This window comes from Symsagittifera roscoffensis, chromosome 4, assembly GCF_963678635.1.
Source record: "Symsagittifera roscoffensis chromosome 4, txSymRosc1.1, whole genome shotgun sequence".
In the NCBI taxonomy this organism is placed as follows: Eukaryota; Metazoa; Xenacoelomorpha; order Acoela; family Convolutidae; genus Symsagittifera; species Symsagittifera roscoffensis.
This window is the reverse complement of record NC_087065.1, coordinates 10409851-10422359: the sequence shown is the minus strand read 5'-3', so window position 1 is coordinate 10422359 and position 12509 is coordinate 10409851. Positions and strand designations below refer to the sequence as shown.

The window sequence follows — 12509 nt, the reverse complement described above, 5'->3', positions numbered from 1 at the left end:
CAACCAAATATGGAAATTTATTCATTGAACCATAACATATTGAATTGGTTTCACCCTTAATTCTTGTGAAAAAAAAACAAAGTTTTTCTAAGCAAGCTATTCAAGCGACATTCAAAAAAATTTTAAAGTAATTTTTGACTTGAATCGGTTCACAAACATGTTTTGTCGAGGTATTCAATTTTTTCTTGCAAGCGAATCGTATCTCAAAAAATTACAATTTTTCAAGCAAGCTTTCCGTTTGTTGAAATATTTGAAATATTTGATAGAAGGGATCGATCCGCAAAAAAAGATTTGCCACGCACGCTTTTCAACCGATGAAACTTCGAATTTTCAGGTTAATTCATCGGTTATAGCAATAATCGGTTGGCCTAAAAATAAAGTTTTTAAGCAAAAAGTTGAGCAAAAACATATTAGTTTTATCTTGTTTCAATTACTTGACCCTAGTTGGTCAAAAAAATTTTTCTTGAGCAAACGTTGAGCAAAAAAATGGAAACTATTAGTTGTTTTCAGAGCTTCAATCTTTTTTGGCAAATACTTCACTTTGAAATTGATGGAAATCGATATGGTTTTCACAGCCTGATAAATTTGCAACTAGTTTTAAGAACTTTCGAGTAAGTTATTGACAAATGAAATCCTCAAAAAAAAATCAAGTTCATTTAGTCTGCAAAAATATTAGATTTTAGGAAACAAACTATTCAAAACTGTTTTCGTAGCGTGGAACGGTTTGCGAAATGTTCTCAAAATCAATATCAGCTCGCTATCTCAACCGAGTAGCTGATTATAACATGCCATTTTCTTAATTTATAGCTAAAGACAACATGTTGGAGATTTTGGCGTTAGAAGTCGTTCGAGATTTTGGCAGCAACTATATTGAACTCTCTCTTACAAAATAAAAAAAGCTGTTGATGAACAAATATGCAAGTTTGTACCCGTTAATATCTTCAATTTCGACATAATCAAGATCTGATAGTTTTAAGCGTTTGCGGCTAAATTGATTATTTTTGGTTCATCAAGGATTTTTAAGCACAAGTAATGCGCGAAAACTAATTAACCTAAAATAGGTCGAGTTGATCAAAAACACTAAGGGTCTTGATAATGCCAACATGAGTGATAGCATCAAAAAAGTATACAAAAGCATGGCAAGTACTTTTTTGCCTTGAAATTGATCCAGTTCGATCTTGACTAAAAACTTCTAAAAGTTTCCAGATTCAGAATTTTCTTGTCAATTTTGGCTGAGAATAATTTTCTGAACGCTGCTGAAATGAAGTAACTTGTTTAATATGTAAGACATGCCATAACGTATACCGCAATTTGCGAATTAACGAAAAAAAACAAATAAAACAGACATTGGCTTTTAATTAGAGCATATAATTTTTTGCAGACTAAATGATACTGCCCTAAAACCTTAACTATTGTTTTCGGATTTCATCACCGGTTCTCATATTGGCTAGGGAGGAGCATTCACCACTAGGCCACATACCCTGGGAGCTACCAGAGCTTAAATCTGTCTAATGCAAAGTGCCACTTGTTATAACCAGCTTTAATTTGAATCGTGAAGCTACGGCTGTTGTGTATACTCAAAGCATGTAGAAGGACTGGTTTTGTCGTTTTCGTTGAGTGGTGGCCTGCGTTTTTAGGGTTTTTTCTGAAAACTGTTTGTTTCTAAAATTAGTTGAGAAACAAATAGCTTTGTAAGGAAAACACAGAAAACAATTGGGTTATCTGTATGAAACTTCTATCCAATTTGGAAGATTTTTGTTGGTCTCAAATAGTTTTTGGTCGGAAAATTTTCGATAAACTAAAAAGTTGGGACTGTCAACATCATATAAAAAATTGCTTAAGTTTGAATCGTCTACGGAATTAATACACCCAATTTAGCTTGCCTCTTTTCAATGACAAAAAGTTGACAAGTGGAAATCCGAAAAAAAATCAACAAATGGTTAACTAAAGCAATTTAGCCAAGTTGATTTAATCATTATAGCACCGTACTTCCGTTTATTAATAAAATCTAACGCCTAAAGTTTAACTTTTAAATATATTTTTTCAAAAATATTTTCGAATGGGTGGTTCTGTAATGAGAAACAATTTGCAGCTTTTTTCGAAGTTTTCAAAAAAATAAACTTTGGACCATTTATTTTACAAGAAGCGTCACTCTTGAAGTGTGCCATAGTTGGCCTCTTTAGATAACTGGCGTTAGTCTTGAAATAAAGCCTAGGATCAGTTTGCATTTGCCTTTTTGACGCTGTTTTTTCTTGGAAGATTTTAAAGCAGCAAAAACTTTCCGATTGCAAGTCTCTTAAAAATAATCAAGCAACTTAAAAATAACGTATTTTTCTACTAGCATTAACGACACGGTGCAGCTTTGGATAAAAATTAAAAAACTGACGTGTGTCAAAACATCAAGAGTCAATTGGTAACAATTATGATTGCCACGAACAAGAAAACTGAAGATAAAAAGAAGAAATAAAAACTAAGCAGAAATGTCTTGATAATTTACCGAAAAAAGACGTCTTTGACTGAACTAAAAATTGATACTAACATACCTTGACCAAAAAAAAGTTAAATTATATCACACATGAATCAACTCAACTTGTAAGTTCCATGCAACTTGTTTCTCAATTAGTTAGATGAGAAGGACTGTATGATAACTGAACTAAATTTAAAAAAAAATGGCCGATCACAAAGTCAGGCACAGGCATCGATCGCCTTTTCGTCGAGCTGATCGACAGCCACGAGCGCAAAAGGCACAATTACGACAAGAAATAGAGAAAAGACATCAGATGCTACGGGAACAAAGCCTACAAGCAAGGAACGGACAAGAGCGAGAACCTCGAGATCATAACAGTTCTGAAGCAATTCATCATGAGGTAGCTTTTTTACTTGAAGCGCTGAACTCGATCTGTAGTTGAAAACAATACTGTTTGTATCCAGAACAGAACGAAGCCTTAATGTTCCAACTCGTGAGGCGACAATTCGTAACAGGCGACAATTCGTAACAACCGACAATTCGTAACAGTAGATTAAGCGGGGAACATTGATTCACGCGCAATATTCCTCTCGTATAGGATGTCAGCGCAGCGGAGCGAAGCGGAGCGTAGCGGAGTTAGCGTATTCTACTTGCCAATGCCTTTGTTACGAATTGTCGCCTGCTACGAAATGTTCATTTTGACGTTCCTTCGTGTCGAAAAACTAATTATTTTCAATTTTAAGAAAACGAAGCTGACACCTTTAAAAACTCGAATTTCATCAATTATACTGGCAAAAAAGTAGTGCAAGAAAATTATTTTCAGAACTCAAAAAATTTTCTATAAAAGCTTGGGATCATAATTTTTTTTATTACTAGAGTAACAACAACGCGTTTTGAGCCTTATTTTTGTTTGATTCAACTGAAACAGCCAAATTTGAAACCTCACAAACATATTTACATCAGACCCGTACATTAGACAGGAAAAAAACTCGTATACTTTTGATCTGGAATGTACCAGACGGTTTTTAAGATTTTATTTTCATTTTGCAAGAGATGCAACTCACGGGCACTTTTTCTTGCGCTGTTCAAAACTTCTGCCAAAATTGCAACAGAAATTACAATGTTGCATTAAATTCTGAGCACTTTTTTTGTGAATTTCTTTCTTTAAAACATGCATCTACATAACAATATGGCAAACAATATCGGAGCTTCAGTTTTTTTATGATTACAAAGAATTTCTTTACTTTTTAAAAAATTTTCTGTAGTTGCATTACTTTGTTACATTTTTTTCCATTATGTATTGAAGTACTCAACAGTTTCTTTTAAATTGGAACAGTTTTGAATACAGGGTGGGTGCTTTGAAATATTAACTCAAAATCAGTGGGCTTTATAAAAATTCCAATAGGAACGAAATTGGTTGATTGTTAAATTAAACTTAAGGAAAAAGTTATTCGTTAAGTGAATTCCATAAAATTATCTGCTGACTTGCAGAAAGATGATAAATACTGCTTAGGTTAATCCGTATGACCAGCAAAACTTGGAGCAACTGCAACAACATCAAATACTTCAACAGGAACTAGACCGACAGCACGAAATGCCGCAACAACAAAACCTACAGCAACCACAACAGAACCAAGAGCAGATGGTTGAGAGCAACTATAAACTAGACTCTTCGGAGTCTGCAACTAAAGAAAATGGAGGTTATGTGTTCATGAAGGGACCTCCGCGTAAAGAGTTTTTACAGAAGAAGCCAAAAAATTACGACGAGGCTTGGACTCGTTTTCTTTTCGCCAGCCTTAAAGTTTTTCAAGACCAGACTTTATCAGATAACCTGCCAGTAAACCTTACGTGATCAGTTTGTATCACATTGCTTAAATTTAACGAAAAAAAAATGGAAAATTAAGGCTTTCGACCTCAAATGGAGTAAAATTGAGACGAGCGAATAGTTTTTGGTTCAGAACGTGAAATATCCGAGATCTTCCGCTAAGTTTGTTTGACTTCCAATCAAAATAAGTATAGTGGATGGGTTGGTTATATTGGAAGGCTTGAAAGAAAAAGAGTTCTACAGGCGAACGGGGAGTTCAGTTTAGATGACCATAGTATGGACCAGCCTGAGGTGCCAATGACCACTAGCCAGTCCATGAATGAGTTCCTCAAAAGTGCGTATGATAAACAGTGTGAAAATGAACGGAGGTTGAAGAGGGAGCGACGCGAATTGAGGAAAATTAGGAAGGGGAAGTTAGATGATAATGAAGGTTATCAAGTTAGAAATTAGCGAAGTGAACAAAGTTTAATTGACGCCAAGTATAACCAAAAATCATTCGTAGTAAAAAAGTTTTTTTTTGTTAGTATCAAAAGATATACTAAATACACTTTCACTTTCGGTTAATGGGGGTGCGAGCTACTCACAAGTTACAAATTTTCCTCAGTTTTTTTATAACGAAGTTTTGATTTAGATGAAAAAAACTTCTGAGAATAATTATACTAAAACGTTTTTCGCATGAACGGGTTACTTAATTGTCATTAAAGAAACCATTTTTTTGTGGATTCGGTAGAGTTCCAGAGATATCCTCGTCCCCTGGGCCAGCCTTGGGCGTATCAGTCTGGAAATCATTTTAACACATTCCTCCAACCAAGACCAAAACACTGGTACGAACAGGAGCAGCAGCACAGTTGGTTTCGGGAACGTCCCGATCCAATCAACCCGAATCAATTTGACCTAAATGAGAGTTCAAATCAAATTAAACCAGGTCAATTAAACCGAGACAAATATAGTCCACATCGGAACAATCCGAACGAAGTTATTGCCGAACGTCAGTTAGACGAGACGCCAATTAGTGGTTATTACGTCAGACTGCCATCAAGAGAGCTGAACAGAGGCGTGAACAAGTGTTCGACCTTCCCCCTGGCCCAGGATCGAGACTCTGAAAGGAATAGTTCTGAAGGAAGAGAAAATAAAAAAGGTCGGCACTATTTTTGTCGTTTTTTACAACATTTTTGGTCGTTTTTTGCTATTTCCGAGTGAATTGATGTAATAGATACTTGGCGTTTTTCTTCACTTCTCTTTTTTTAACCCTTTTTGAAACCTCAGAGTCGTTTTTTCAATGCATTTTTTTGTTTCAGGTGGATTTCTCAGCCGTATTTTTGGCAAGAAGAGAGGTTAGTATCGGTAATGTTATAAAACAGGAAACTCATTTTCCGGGAAAAAATCTTTCAAAAGAATCTATAAATTTTTTAAGTATTTAGTTTTTGATTTGATGATTATTATCAGATCACTCTCCAAATGTTCAAAGAGAGCGGCGTGGCCGCAGTAACAGTCGATCGCCCAAAACATCGCCAATTGAGACCAGCTTGGAAAACACTCAGGAGCCAAAACAGAGACCCAGGCAGAGGCGTGCCAAAACGCAGAGTCCCGCTCGATCACCTCAAATGAGATCACGAAAAGCACCTCATACACCACAAGAGGGCGATTATGCAATTCCATCACGTGATCAAAATGCTATGCCACATGAACAAGATGAAGATGGCGATGGGTATATGGCACCTGGTGAAATTAGGATGGAAATGATGGAAGAGGATCAAAATATGTGTCTTCGAGCTGAAGACGGCGACCAGTCGAAAGGGGGCACTTGGCCTGAGGAGGGATCGAGGCCTCGACGTGTGAAAACGCGACAGAGAGTTCCGATCAACATGCAAGGGGCAGATGCCTGCCAGAACCCAAATGGGGCATGTTGGTATTTGATCATATTTTTTTTTCAAATTTTGTTCACGTCCAATATTATTACTTTTATTGAAGCAGGGATGGCAATTTGCTGTGCAAGTAGCATAGAATGTTCCGCCACTTTTTCTCAAAGTATGAAAAAAGAAAAAAAATCAAAATTTCAAAATCATAAATTTATTTTAAGCTTTTTGATGTTGATTTTAAAAAGTTTGCGAAGAAATTGAATTGATAAGGACCAATTAATGACACCGAAAAGAAGAAAAAACTCTAAAAAACAGTAGATTGAAAAATTAGTCTTGAAAAATCTTTAAAATGTAAAACGAAAAAAAAACTTTTTTGAGGTAAGACATTTTTTGATTTCTCCAAGAATCAAAATCACGGCTGAAAAGTCTCTAATATGATACCAAACTTGACCCCCTTTTAGATTTATTTGGGGTATCTAGAATCAGCAGAAACAAACATATCTTAAGCTATAGTTCCTTCCCACTCCCTGAAACGGTGGGAACAAGAACAATTGAAAAGACTGTTGTTCCTACAGAAATTAAGACCGTTTTATATGATTTCCCATTGTTCTTTTGCATTTAAATTATCTATTTTTAAGTCAAAATGCAATAGTTGTTTGTTGATTTTAGCCAATGCCACCAGGAGTAACTCTTTTCCACATAAAACCAGATCTCAATCGCCCAAACGGAAAATAGATGCACCAGGTCAGTCTTAACATTTGTAGATATTAGACAAGATATGAAGTGCTTTCAAAAGCAAAACCTGTTTTCTTGTGAAAACCAAGTTTAGAAGATATTGCAAGAGAAATTTAATAAGGAGTTAATTTTTAAAAAAGGTAATTTTTAATTTTTTTTTTGGAATAAAAACAGGTTTTCTTCGATGTTTTTTGAAAATTTCATCAATCGTTTAAAAACGAACACTTCTCCATAGACCTGAACAAGCAGTCGGAGCCTTCAAGGCTTCACCTTGATACGCGCCGTCTTGTTACTCCGACTTTCGGAAAATGTGCGGTTTGTTTATGATTGAGTTTGTTTTTTATTCAGTCATTTCGAATTTTTAACTAAACGTGTAAGATATTTCGGCGATGCGACGAAACAAAATGTTTCACCTGTTATCATTTTTAAGAAAACTACTGGGGTTTTAAAATTGCTAGTTTGTTCAATTTAGAATGACTAACGCGCAGTGTATGGTCGTGTTTAACACGCAGCGGATTAATGCGTTCCAAATTGAGTTGAAGCCAGCAATTTAGTCGTATTAAAACAATACGAGACGCTAAAGTCTCGCATTATATATGATATAGCGTGTAGGGGTTAGATTCAGATATTTTTAAAGCAAAAAGTATTTAAAGGATTTGAACATTCAGGACTTTGCCATGAAATACGAGCAGTCTTGTCCGACTTTTGAAGAAAGTGACGGAACAAATCTGCATGGGTTGCTTTTTTTTCTCCAGACAAAGTTCAATTTTTAACTTGCTTTTTTCGACAGAATTTTTTCAGCATTTGAAAAGCATTGCTGCCATGAGATCAAACTTAAAAAGATGTTTAACTTGGGATTGTTTGATGTAAAGTTATGAGGCTTAAAAATTGCCAAATTGGCCGTTGCAACCATTAACGCGCGATAAACTTTGAACTATTATTGAGTAAGCGGGGATTTAATCCATCTTAGAAATGGTTCAAGTTTAAATAAGGCATGTTTGTTTGGTCTATTTGGTATTTTTGTTCCGACTTTCGATACGAAAGTAACGGAATATTTGTGCTCGGGGTGGGTTTTTTTTTTCTTCAGACAAATTTCGACTTTTTAACTAGCCATTTTTGACGGAATTTTTTTATATCATTCAAAAGGTATTGTTGTCCTGAGCTTAAATTTGAAAAGATATTTCACCTGTGATCATTTTTCGTAAAGTTATGAGGGTTTAAAGATTGCCATTTTGGCCATTTTGACCAATTTGGGACAATTAACGCGCAATATAATTCGCGCTACTAACGCGTAAGCGGAGATTTAATCCGTCTTATAAATCGTTCCAAATTGGTTGAACGAAGCTTATTTGCCATAATTGACTTGTTACAAGGAACGAAATCTATCTTTTTGTACGTTATATGGCGTGTGGGGGGATGATTTTCATAAAAAATTTCAAATTTTAGAAAAAATTTTTTTATTTTATTTCATCTCATTTAACTTTTTTTTATGTATTACTGCTGCTCAATAAACCTTAAAAGGCAGTCGGAACATTCAGGGCTTCGCCCTGACACGAGCAGTCTTGTTTTATATGCAATTTGTTTTATTGTGGTGACGGAATCTTTGTGCTTGGGTGATTTTTTCACCAAACTTTTTTCGACTTCTTACCTAGCCTTTTTTGTCAGAAATTTTGTTGAATTGAGGTCAATTTTACAAAGATTTTTCACCTGTGATCTTTTTTAACGCAAAGTTTGGGGGGTTCAAAGGTTGTCAATTTGCTCAACTTTGGACAATTAACACGCGATATGTTTCGCGCTATTAACGCGTAAGTTGAGATTTAATCTCTCTCAAAAAACAATACAAATTAAATTTAGGCAAGCTACTTGGACTATTTAAAACTTTGGTATATGCAAAGTATATAACTTTGTACAATAGAGACCGTTTGAGGGCTGGTTTTTAAGAAAATTTTCAGGAAAAATGAAGTTATTTCTTTTTTTCTTAATCGAATTTTTTCTAACGAACACTACTCTATAGACCTTCAAAGGCAGTGGGAACATACAAACTGTCATATTTCATTCACAAATTGAAGAAAAAAAACATGTGCTAGTTTTTCACCCTACGCTATTATATTATAAAATAATGCGCTCTTATTGCAAACGCAAAAGAATTGTAGAAATTTTTCAAAAACTTTTTGTGCCTTTTTTCCTTTTTCGTTATCTGTAACTGAGTATGAAGAAAACTTTAAGCAATTTCACTATTTGCGAATTACCGTGTAGGCTATATACCTATGTCGGGTTTGAATACAGTTCGCAATAAATGCTCACAAGTACACACACACAAGAGTTTTGGTATTTGAAGTCGTTTGTCGTAAGAAACAAAACGATTTCAATCCGCCGCACAATCTTAAATCAAACAAAGCGTACGTTTCTTTAAAATCATTTGGGTCAAAATGTATTATTATTATTTAGGAAAACGAGACAGCTCGTTTATCAGGGCAAAACCCTGAATCTTCCAACTGCTTTTAGTCCATATCGAATAGTTTTTGTGAAAAAAATCTCAAAACACTATAATTTTTGGATAAAAATGTGTGAAAAATTGAGTCGGGCCGATTAAATACGACAAATGACCCAACCATAACTTAATTTGAAACAGTTTTGCTGGGCGGGATAAATTGCCAGAGTATACAGTTTGCGTTACGCTTTCAGATCTGAAATTCGTTCTTTTTCACATGAGTTGATTCTCAAATCTGAAAATTATTATTTCAGATCTTGATAAAGATTTGAAAAAATGCATATCTGAAATTTTGATCTGAAATAACATTGAAAAACCAAACTTCAGATTTAAAATTAGGTCTTTGATAAATTATAAGTTATGCGTTTCGAGCAAAAAATTGAGTTTTGATTTTTCGCTGATCCTGCACTACAAAATGTTGTTTAGATTATTTAGCCATAAATAAACTTTCAAATAAAAATACAAACTGTTTTTTTTTAAACTAATATTCTTGTTCAACTGGTTGAAACGTCCTCAAAAATTGTTAGAATGCGTATAAAATTTTCAATTTTCATTCGCTTCTTCTGCGTTTCAATGTGTATATGCTGCTTTGGAGAGGCTTTGCTCCAATCAGAGACTTTGCTGACTGCTAAGTAGCCTGTAGAAACTATAAAATACAAATGTACCTAAAATAGTTTTAAAAATATGCCAGACCAAAAGTTACGTTTAGATCAAAAATAACCAAGAGATACCAAATTCGAGATCTCAGAATAGATCTGAATTAGATTTTTTTAAGATATGAAGTAACCAAGAACAACAAAAATTTCAGATTTGAAATGAGATCTGAAATAACCCAATCTTAAATATCCAAGCGTTATTTTAACATTTCACAACTTATTTCAGATCTGAATATAAGATCTGAAATAGGTTATTTCAGATTTGAATTTGAACATATTTTAGCTACGGGAGAGCATAACCAGTTTGGCAATTTTTAAACTCCCACAACTATTATTTCGATCACCGTAAATTGACTGAATAAAACTTTATAAAAAATAAAACACATTCCGTTTTCTTTGAGAGTCGGAACGATAAAATCAAACTGGTGATATCAAAAATTTGAAAAGTTTGGTTTTGTTACATCAATCTATGATACGCTGCTTATCTAAACTTTTAACCAAATAAAGTGAAGTGTTTTTTTAATCCAATTCGAAGAATGTGTATCTGTTCATTCTAGCTTTTTTGCTTTAGTTCTTCGATTATCTGTTCGTTTTAGCTCTTCCACCGAGAGGAATGCGCAGTGCAAGGACTCCTGGAGGTAAAAAACATTCAAAGTATTTTTACTAAACCCCAGATTGACCGGTTGCTGTGCAAGTTGCGCAGATTGCTCCGACCACAGAAATTCCAATGTTTTTGTAATTGAAAATAATTTTTATATTTTTAAGGTCCGAAACTTGAACACGCTCATAAAGAATTTTTGTCAACTTCAACATTAAAAAAATAAACAGAGTTCATCTTCGAAATTGAAAAGTGGTGAATGGTTTTCACCCAATTTTCTCTCTTTTTTTATGTTTTAACCAGTCTTTCTAGACGTCTTTCTTTATGTCTTTTTAACCTTTTTAACCAGTGAAGCCGAGAAAACTCGTCTAGAAGAATTTTGGAATAAGAACAAAACTGGCATTTTTTTGTGTAATACGGCACTGGACTACCGTATGAATTTTAAGCGGTACCTAAAACCCCACAGAAGAGCCTTATCGCTGCGCCATAGTTTTTCCCCTCTAAGAGTGGTCGGAACTATCAGAAACAAATTGATCCAAAGTTTTGTCATATTTTTCTGAAATAAGTTTGGTAGGTTGTCATTAAGCAATTATAGTCTGCTTTCTGGGTTTTTCAAATATCATTTGAGAAAATACTTTTTTACGGTGCCGGGGAGAACTAAACCTTCTCACTTATCAAGACTTTTGATACAACTCGTCTTTTCAAGAATGCTGCAAGCAAAACAGTTTTCAAGAATGTTTCGGGAATCTTGCAAACAAAACAAACAAGCTCACTATATTTGTTCAGGTAAACTGGGAGTGTTGCCGAAGATGCATTTTGAACGAGATGTGTCTGCGAGGATAGCCAACTTTAAGGGATACCCAATCATATGCTCGTTCTTATGGTGCGATGGAGAAGGTAAAAAGGGTTATATGATCAGCAAAGAAAGACTGCGACTGTACAAGCAGCTCAGCAAGCTCAGAGCTTAACAAATAAAAATTTGAAATGAAAGTTGCATAGAAAGAAATTGACATTTCCGTAATCACCAGCCGTGACCCTCTCCAAGTTTTTTAATAGTAATGAACCTAGTGAAAACTCTTATATAGGTCTTGCTGATTTTTTTTCCGGAAAAAATGTGAAATGTCCATAAAAGTCTCTAATAACTACAGATGTGCATTCATACATTTTGATGCTTTTATGAATGCACTTAGGTATATATGCACTTGTTGAGGTAAATTCCAATTCATCTGCTGAAAGTGACGTAAATATCACTCACTCTACAAATACGAACGTGGAAATGGCGCAAAAAAAAACAAAAAAGGTGAACGATTTCTAGTTTCCTAAGTGGCAATGAATTTTTAGATTTCCAACGGAAAAAAAACTTGGGTTGATCCAGTTTTCTCTACCTGGGTTATTGTTTTCAAAAAAGCGCCAGCCATAAATCGTTCTAGAAATTCGAAGAGATTAAAGGGCATCTACTTTTTTCTTTGAAATTTGAAAGTTGATTTCTTTTTCAACGACAACAAAAGTGTTTTTTTTTGTACGTTTACTAAAAGAAACCCATTTGGAGCAAAAAAAGAGCAATTTTTAGATTTTATGAGTCAGAATTTTTAATTTGAACGTCTATTTTTTAACTAGAAATCAACAAGCACTGACAATAATTGGTTGCATTTGGAAGGGAACAAGCTGAGAGATTTTGAATTTATCTCTAATTTAAAAAACTTGAAAATTCCAAATTTCATTAGAAAGATAAAATTAATTTGCCGGGCGAGGTACTCCTCCATAAGTAAATGTCATTGAACAAAAGGAAGGCTTTTAATAAGACGGTGACGGTTTTTTCTTAGTTTTTTTTTGGAGGAAAAAAACATCAAATTTTTTATTGATCAAAATTGACTTTGC

At 34.4% G+C, this 12509-nt stretch overlaps 1 protein-coding gene across 3 annotated transcripts in view; it reads right to left on the bottom strand.

Moving 5' to 3' along the window:
* Positions 1 to 7007, bottom strand: part of LOC134845287 (unconventional myosin-VI-like) — a 238167-nt gene extending 231160 nt beyond the window's left edge. For all 3 annotated transcript variants that reach the window (XM_063862231.1, XM_063862232.1, XM_063862233.1), the window contains exon 1: positions 6998 to 7007. The gene's annotated coding sequence lies outside the window, so the exon portion shown is untranslated. The remainder of the gene's footprint in view (positions 1 to 6997) is intronic.
* Positions 7008 to 12509: the final 5502 nt, after the last annotated feature.